Below are 8811 nucleotides of genomic sequence, written 5' to 3' on the forward strand. Positions count from 1 at the left end.
AATATAACTCATCTTACCAATATTATTCACCTTATAACATATTACCCAGAGATAATTCATAGCTAGATTTGCAGAACTAGTTTGTGTATACTCTAGAAATTACCAGGGGTTTGGCTTCTTTGTTTGACATATAGTCACTTGATACCAGTTGTTCTCATCAACTATTTTGATAATGGAAAATTCTAAATAAGCAAATTAAAAAGTCATAGAGGAGGACCCTGAAAGTGGCTGTACATTTTTGAGAAATGAATCTTAGTTTGTCACTAAGTCACAGAAAGAACTGCGTGACCAACATAGAATACAAGGTAACCATTTGAATGGAGTTGCCTTTTATGAACCTGTTATTATCTTATTCATTAAGCTATAAAATAATACATTACTAGCATTATTTAATTACTAAATTGAAGTAATGAATATGAAGCAAAGTCAGTCCCCTAAGGTAAAATTAAGTTAAACAAACATGCAGTTCACCATTTTTATATGCTTAACTCCTGTGAGCCTGTCCTGGCTCCCAAAGCTCACTTGTTTAGTTCCTTGGACATATTTTTATGGTCGTTTAACTGAAAAAAAACTTTAAAAAAGAAATCTGGCTACAAGTTCAAGATGATTTTGCACAGTTTGTTAACATAGGCAGAAGAGATCTGTTAGACATAATAATTATGCTGGTGTCTGGGGAGTGAAGACAGTAGGAGAGACAAATTGCATTTTTTATTGATAAACTTAGTTTTGTGTCCTCATTATCTGGAAGAAAAGGTAAGCTGAGGTTAAGATTCACTAGTTAATAGGAAAATCTGTAACTGGTCAGCAGTTTCAGATTTTTAACAAAAGCTATTAGTGAGTTAGTTAGAAGGAGATATTTCAGAAAAAAAAGGCAAAGGTAAATCAAATTTGATAATAACTTTGATCAAATGTGAATGTTTAACCAAGGCTTCTTATTGTACTAAGTCTTTCAAAACTTGGGTTGGCAAGAAAATTTGCTGTTACTGTCAGACAGTCTTTTTTCCTATCTCTAATGCTTTTGAAATAGATGTATAGACATTTTCCTTGTTGGCATAGACTCAGCAACAGTATTTTTCTTTTGGTAATACCAATCTGGTTAGACTTTCTGAGTTTCCAATATGGCTGACTGCCAAGGAAAACTATCATGGTATCACATGTCCAGTGTACCAATAGCTAATAGAGGTCAGTTGATTCAATTGCATCTTGTCATTTATGGTAGGTAAAGCTGACACCAATTATATTGTGTTACAATTCGATTTTGTCTTTTCTGTTCACCATACCTCTGCCTACAATCTCATTTATTAATTTAGCAAAATATAATATTTACCACACATTTCATGCATACCGTTGATTTTGCCTGAAGTATTTATTTTGTGGTAGAGGAGTATGGAAAAAAAATAATTTCTTTGTGATTTGCTGATCTTAGCATATACCGTATCATCTACAAGAAGCTCAGTTTATGTAACAGGAAGAAATAGATACCTTATAAATTTGAGGTCAGATGCTACATGATATGGCACATGTTCTAAATCAAGAAGTAATATGTCATTGTTTCTCTGACAATCAGAATGTATGGCTCATACCCTGAAATATATCTAATGAAATATAATTTTTATCTTATATTTGTATCATTTTAGTGTCTACTAGATTGGAAGTTTCAGTTTCCTCAGAAGGAATAATTCCACCAAGAGAACACCAAATCATTTCGTCGAGAATAGGTTCGGATTCACCTTTGAATGTCTTAGGTCACTGAACAAATAAATCCCTCTCTCTCTATCCTCAGTCACTAAGGACTTTCCATTCTAACATGTTACTTAGGCAACATTCATGGCTATGCAGCAGCCACCTTGGTTCTTTTGGATTTCCTTGAAAATCTGCAAGTGACTTAATAGCATATAACAAATGCTTTTCCTAATGAAACTAACTAGATAGATGTATCATAATGATTGCCATGATTGTGTGTTCTGTAAGTTTTATGTGAAACCTCGAATTTCCGGGATACTTCTTTCACTCTTGTATCCACTGAAAGTAGAAATTAAAGGAGATCTAAAGTGACATCATGGAGGTCAGTAAGACAACATGAAGATGAAAAATAGTGTATTACACTATGAGGCAAGGATGCTGAGATGTTTATTGAAGGTATTAGTTCCTTGACTTTATTTTACATATATGTTTCTGATTTTTCAGAATTATACAATCCTCAGTCAATTAAGAGAACTTTACCTTTGTTGTTTTTACGACTTCATTGTCATTGTTACTGTTTTGTGTCAGTTTAGGTGAGTTCTGTTGGCAATCTAAGAGGGGGACAGTATTGAACTGCTTTCAGAATAGTTGGCTGGCCAACATTTATATACAATTTTTCTCTCTTAGGGGAAAGTTTTCAACTTAGGAGATCACATGATTATCAAAAGTAGAAAGCAGAACCTCTTTTTTTAAGTAGCACATAGCTATGGCTCAGGCATACGATATAAAATTCTTCAATTAGGTACATGTTCATAGAACTTTGATTCAGAAACTGGCATCATATAGAAACAAGTTTATTACTGATTATATTCTGATGAAGATAGACAGTAGCAGTAGTGTCATATTCAGGGTCCACTCTTAGTGATGTGATCTATGACATCAATACTCTGAAGGGTCACTGAAGACACTCCACTGTAACAGCCCTGAGATGCAATTTAGGCAGCATTCATGGCTGTGCAGCAGCCAGACTTGGTTCATTTAATTTTCCTGGAAAATCTGCAAGTGACTCAATATCATTTAACAAATGTCTTCCCTAAGGAAACTAACCAGTATGAATTTTAAAAAATTATTTTAAATTCAGAAATCATAGCATCACACTCTTAGGTTCCATAGCATATATTGTATCATTCTTAAAATCTCATTATTATACTGTTTTGCTACTTCCTGTCTGTATCTCTTGTCTTCCCAGCTAGAATATAAATTTCACAAAGGCACTGACCATAACAACTCTAATAAAATTAATTAAATTAAAATATTTTCTAAATATTTGTTAATTTCTTAATAAATAATAAATAAATAAATATTATAATATTATAAATAAATAAATAAATATTATATTATATAAATGACTTTTCCTATAAAGAACAGGTGAAACTCCTTGACACTGCTGAATTATGAGGAACAAAACCACAAGATGCACAAAGATTATGTAGACTCATACCATAAACACTTCCAACATAAAGCTGAAGGCTAACATGGGCATAATAGAAGGAATACAAGATAAATGGATGTGCACATGACTGTTTTCTGCTGATGCTTGCTGCATTTTCCTGTTTCATGTACCCTGTATCCACTTGATTTTATTTAGTGGTGCATCATATTAGTGAATTGGGAAAATAACATCTGAATTAATGCAAATTTTACTTTATTCTGATGCTTCTTATATTTACCAGTCACATTCAAACTTACTGAAAAAAAACAAGTCTCAACTACCTAATTATTAGAAAATAATGTATAAAGTATATGGCAACTGAATTTAATAAATTAAAAGTCTTAAAATACCCTAAGACAGAATAAATTTTCAATTACTTAAATGACTTTCACAAATGAAATGTCTTCTATGTTTCAGACATTTTTGTGAGACATGTCTTGTATATTATTAGTAATCCATAAAATAACATGCATATTAATTTACTCTAATTATCAACAGAAGCCATTTGCAAAATTGAAGTTTACTCATCCTTCAAATTTCTCAGCAGTAGATTCTCAAGCATCAGAAACTAAAAGGTAGGACATACTGGGAAGTGATTTCAGAAATTTGCTTTAGATTCAGGTATTGCAGAGCTGCAATGTCCTTACATATCTTTTATTCTGAGACAGCAACATTTAAGGATCTGATCATTTGAAGAAAATAAACATATATATTCAAGTCTAAGTATCAATCAGCTAAATTAAAGGCACAGCATAATCTTTATATATACAAAAAATTACCAGATACCTACATACCATTTAATTTAGTTTGTATAGGATTTGAATTTTAAAATTCTGCAATAACATCCCCTGGAACTTACAGATCAACCCGTCAATGATTTTATTGCTACTTTCATTTCCCTGTTACATGTTCTGAAATATAAAATGCTGTGTTTCCTGAAACACGAAAAGTAATATTTTCTGAAGATATAACATTTTATATTTTCTGAAAATATAAAATTCTGTATTTTCTGAAGTATTAAAAATTTATGTCTTCTGCTTTCCTTTCATGAACTCAGACTGTTTTACATCCACACTCTAAACATGTAATTTCATTAATGCTATAAAGTCGACAGCAGAAAAGTAAAATTAGTTTTTTTCCCCCATAAAATTGCATCCATGGATAGAAATAAGGCCATAAAAGTCAGACAAGACCTCAGTGTTGTGGAACTCCAGAAAATAATTTCCCATATAATGTGGGGTTAAGGAAGGGCTTGTCTTGAGCATCATGACCCATAGGCTTTGCAACAGGAAAGCACTTAGTTTGAAACCCCTCCAGCTTTTATTATTGGTGAGATCAGAACAATATGTTATATCTCTCAAAATGTTGCTGTCCTCGTCTGTTAAAGCTAGCAATTAGTCATTTAATTCTACTGATTTTCACGTTAGTTTCGATGTGCCTGGTGTTACACACACCCACACTTCCAGTTTCTTTCTTATTGTTTCTTGCTCCCAGTTTTTACTCCATTAGCTTGTACTACCAAATATTCCTTGGCTATTTTTCTAACAAATGTATGTTTCATTCTAAAACATAAGAGCATTGTCATAATTTTCTATCAAATGAATTACTTGCTTTAGCAAAAGGCACTTTTAAATTTCACATAGGCAGAAATTCAACAGAAGTAAAACTGAGACTGAGACTGTGTAAGCTATACTAACACAGAACTTCATGTGCTTTTTCTATTGAAGGAAGGAGTGTTTGACCTTCCTTTCATATCAGAATAACCTGAGAAATATTAAGAATATTGTGATCTAGGCCGGGCGCGGTGGCTCAAGCCTGTAATCCCAGCACTTTGGGAGGCCGAGACGGGCGGATCACGAGGTCAGGAGATCGAGACCATCCTGGGTAACACAGTGAAACCCCGTCTCTACTAAAAATACAAAAACTTAGCCGGGCGAGGTGGCAGGCGCCTGTAGTCCCAGCTACTCGGGAGGCTGAGGCAGGAGAATGGCGGGAACCCGGGAGGCGGAGCTTGCAGTGAGCTGAGATCCGGCCACTGCACTCCAGCCTGGGTGACAGAGCGAGACTCCGTCTCAAAAAAAAAAAAAAAAAAAAAAAAGAATATTGTGATCTGACCACACTACCACACTAACAGCAATTCCAATTTGATTGGTTGGAATAGAGCCTAAGAATTGCTATATTTTGAAGCTTAGCATTTGATTCAAATAGGCAACAGATTTGAGAATTGCTAAAGCAATTAATAAAGCATGAAAACAGTTCTTAATTACTGAAATTTTGTTGATACTAAGGGATTCTTGTTGAATTGTGGTAGGCAAATTTCTAAAATGACTCCTGTGATGGTTAACATTGAGTGTCAACTTGATTGAATTTAGGGATGTAAAGTATCGTTCCTGGGTGTGTCTGTGAGGGTGTTGCCAAAGGAGATTAATATTTGAGTCGGTGGACTGGGAGAGGCAGACCCACCCTGAATCTGGGTGGGCACCATCTAATCAGCTGCCTGCATGACTAGAATAAAGCAGGCAGAGGAAGGTGGAAGGAGCTGACTTGCTGAGTATTCCAGCCTTCATCCTTTCCCATACTGAATGCTTCCTGCCCTTGAACATCAGACTCCAAGTTCTTCAGCTTTTGGACACTTGGATTTAACACCAGTGGTTTGCCAGGGGCTCTCGGGACTTTGGCCACAGAATGAAGGCTGTACTGTTGGCTTCCCTACTTTTGAAGTTTTGGGACTTGGACTGGCTTCCTTGCTTCTCAACCTGCAGAGAGCCTATTGTGGGACTTCACCTTGTGATCATGTGAGTCAATACTCCTTAGTAAACTCCCTTCGTATGTACTTCTGTCCTATTAGTTCTGTTCCTCTAGGGAATCCTGACTAATACAACTTTCAAGACTCCTGCACCTGGTGCACACTCCCTGTATAATTCCTTTCACTTGAGTGTGGGGAGAATACTTGTATATGATTGGATTTTCTCTCCTTCAATTAGGTTACACTATATGAGCTTCCAATTTAGCAGATTTGATGGAAACATTTGAAGCAAATGAGATTCTCTTGCTAGCTTTGAAGAAGCAAGCTGCTGCTATGTTTGAGGATGGGCTTGTGGTTAGTATCTAAAGGTAATTTCTAGGAGCTGAGAACAGACCTTCACCAAAATCCTACAAGAAAATAGAATGTTCGTCCTATAACTGCAAAGAACTAAATTCAGCAAACACATCGAATAAACTTGAAAAAAAGACTCGTTGTCTCTGATGGGACCAGAGACCCCACCAACAAATTAATTTCTGCCCAGTAAGACCCTGAGCAGAAGGTCCATTTAATTCCTTCCTGGATTCTTAGCTCATGACAATTCTGGGGTAAGAAATGTATGCTGTTTAAGTTGCTAAGTTTATGCCAAATTGTTAAGCAGTATAAAACTAATACATAAGTTTCATGAATTTTTAATGATCGCCATTCTAACTGGCATGAGATGGTATCTCATTGTGGTTTTGATTTACATTTCTCTAATGACCAGTGATGATGACCTTTTTTTCATATGTTTGTTGGCCACATAAATGTCTTCTTTTGAGAAGTATCTGTTCATATCCTGAGCCCATCTTTTGATGGGATTGTTTGTTTTCTTCCTGTAAATTTGTTTAAGTTCCTTAGAGATTCTGGATATTAGCCCTTTGTCATCTGGATAGATTGCAAAAATTTTCTCCCATTCTGTAGTTTCCCTGTTCACTCTGATGATAGTTTCTTTTGCTGTGCAGAAGCGCTTTAGTTTAAATAGGTCCCATTTGTCAATTTTGGCTTTTGTTGCCACTGCTTTTGGAGAAATAGGAATGCTTTTACACTGTTGGTGGGAGTGTAAATTAGTTCAACCATTGTGGAAGACAGTGTGGCAAATCCTCAAGGATCTAGAACCAGAAATTCCATTTGACCCAGCAATCCCATTACTGGGTGTATTCCCAAAGGATTATAAATAATTCTAATATAAAGACACATGCACACATATGTTTATTGAAGCACTGTTCACAATAGCAAAGACTTGGAACCAACCCAAATGCCCATCAATGATAGACTGGATAAAGTAAATGTGGCACATATATACCATGGAATACTATGGAGCCATAAAAAAGGTCAGCTCATGGCCTTTGCAGGGACATGGATGAAGCTGGAAACCATCATTCTCAGCAAACTAACACAAGAACAGAAAACCAAACACTGCATGTTCTCACTCATAAGTGGGATTTGAACAATGAGAACATGTGGACAGAGGGAGGGAAACGTCACCTACTGGGGCCTGTCAGGGGGTGGGGGACTAGGGGAGGGATAGCATTAGGAGAAATACCTAATGTAGATGATGGGTTGATGGGTGCAGCAAACCACCATGGCACATGTATACCTATGTAACAAACCTGCACATTCTGCACATGTATCCCAGAACTTAAAGTATAATAGTAATAAAAAAACTAATATGTAAGTCAACAAATAACTATGTTTGAATTGTAATGACATGCAAGTAATTTTGCGTCATTATTTTATTCTGACTGAGATCATTATCTGATAAATCTTTTATTTTTACTTTTCATTCAACTCCTTATTTTTCAGTGCTTATTCATCAAAACATGACGATAAAGAAAAGGTGATGAGAGAAGTTATGATGAAGATTAGTAGGTAGTTTCAATTCAATTATAATGAAGACATCCAAGAGATGGAGACTTTTTTTAATCTGGCATAAGTACAAAAGATTTTGAAGTTTACAAGGGAGAGGAAAAGTGCTTGTTAAGAACTTCAGTCATACAGAGACAATTTTCTTCTAAGCAATCTCTATTTGCACTAGAATATTGTAATAAGTAAGATGATTACATGGAAACAAATCCAAGCAAGCACTGCTTGGCAACAGTTATCACTAGACTGTGGATTTGACATATGCTTAACGTGTTGTATTGAAACAAGCAGAAATATTTGAGGACAGAGCTCTGAAATCCTACCTGTTTCTCAATATGCTTTGTGAATTTGAATATGTTTGAATGTGAATATTTTACTAAAAATCAAATCACTTTATTCCATTATGAGAATGTCCTTGACTTTGCATTATTAGAGACTAGTATGTGTAAGAACTGGGATGATCCACTTCAGCACTCTTCTATAAGTAATGTATGCCAGAAGCATGCATAATATATCTCATTTTTTAAAAATGGCATTGATGTCAGAAATGTTTTATTTTGTTGTTGTTTTCCTCCTAAGAGTTTACAAATAATAGCATTTGATGACCTAACGGTCAGTCACAGCTTATTAAGACTACAAATAGTCACTCCTTTACCACCCTAATAATCTCCCTGCATTATTCTAATGTCTCCAAATGCTAAGAAGTAATGAAAGCCCCAAATAGAGTAAGGTGAACACTCTATATTTTAGTTATTATTCTCATTACTTACATTTCCTCCTCCTATTTCATGCGATCAAAATATTATTGTGGTAAAATAGTTTTGCTTATGTGTTCATATTAGAATTGTCCTCTGCTTAGCATATGACACAGTAAATGCATAACTTTACACACAACCTTTATTCTCCAAACTTGATTCCACTTGAAATATTTTATAAGCATACATTTTTTATATACTTTTGTCAAACATGTCCTTAATATAATTCACAC

The 8811-nt window shown here is 35.0% G+C and overlaps 1 long non-coding RNA gene across 2 annotated transcripts; it reads left to right on the forward strand.

Moving 5' to 3' along the window:
- Nucleotides 1-3570: 3570 nt before the first annotated feature.
- On the forward strand, nt 3571-8375 carry LOC139363628 (uncharacterized). Of its 2 annotated transcripts, none has more exons than XR_011624344.1 (3): nt 3571-3750; nt 5548-6526; nt 7764-8375. It is a non-coding gene; the product is annotated as an uncharacterized lncRNA (long non-coding RNA). The 2 variants fall into 2 exon arrangements; XR_011624345.1 differs by having other exon boundaries at nt 5548-6289.
- The last annotated feature ends 436 nt before the right edge of the window (nt 8376-8811 follow it).

The sequence above is a fragment of the Macaca nemestrina genome, chromosome 6, assembly GCF_043159975.1.
Source record: "Macaca nemestrina isolate mMacNem1 chromosome 6, mMacNem.hap1, whole genome shotgun sequence".
NCBI lineage: Eukaryota > Metazoa > Chordata > Mammalia > Primates > Cercopithecidae > Macaca > Macaca nemestrina.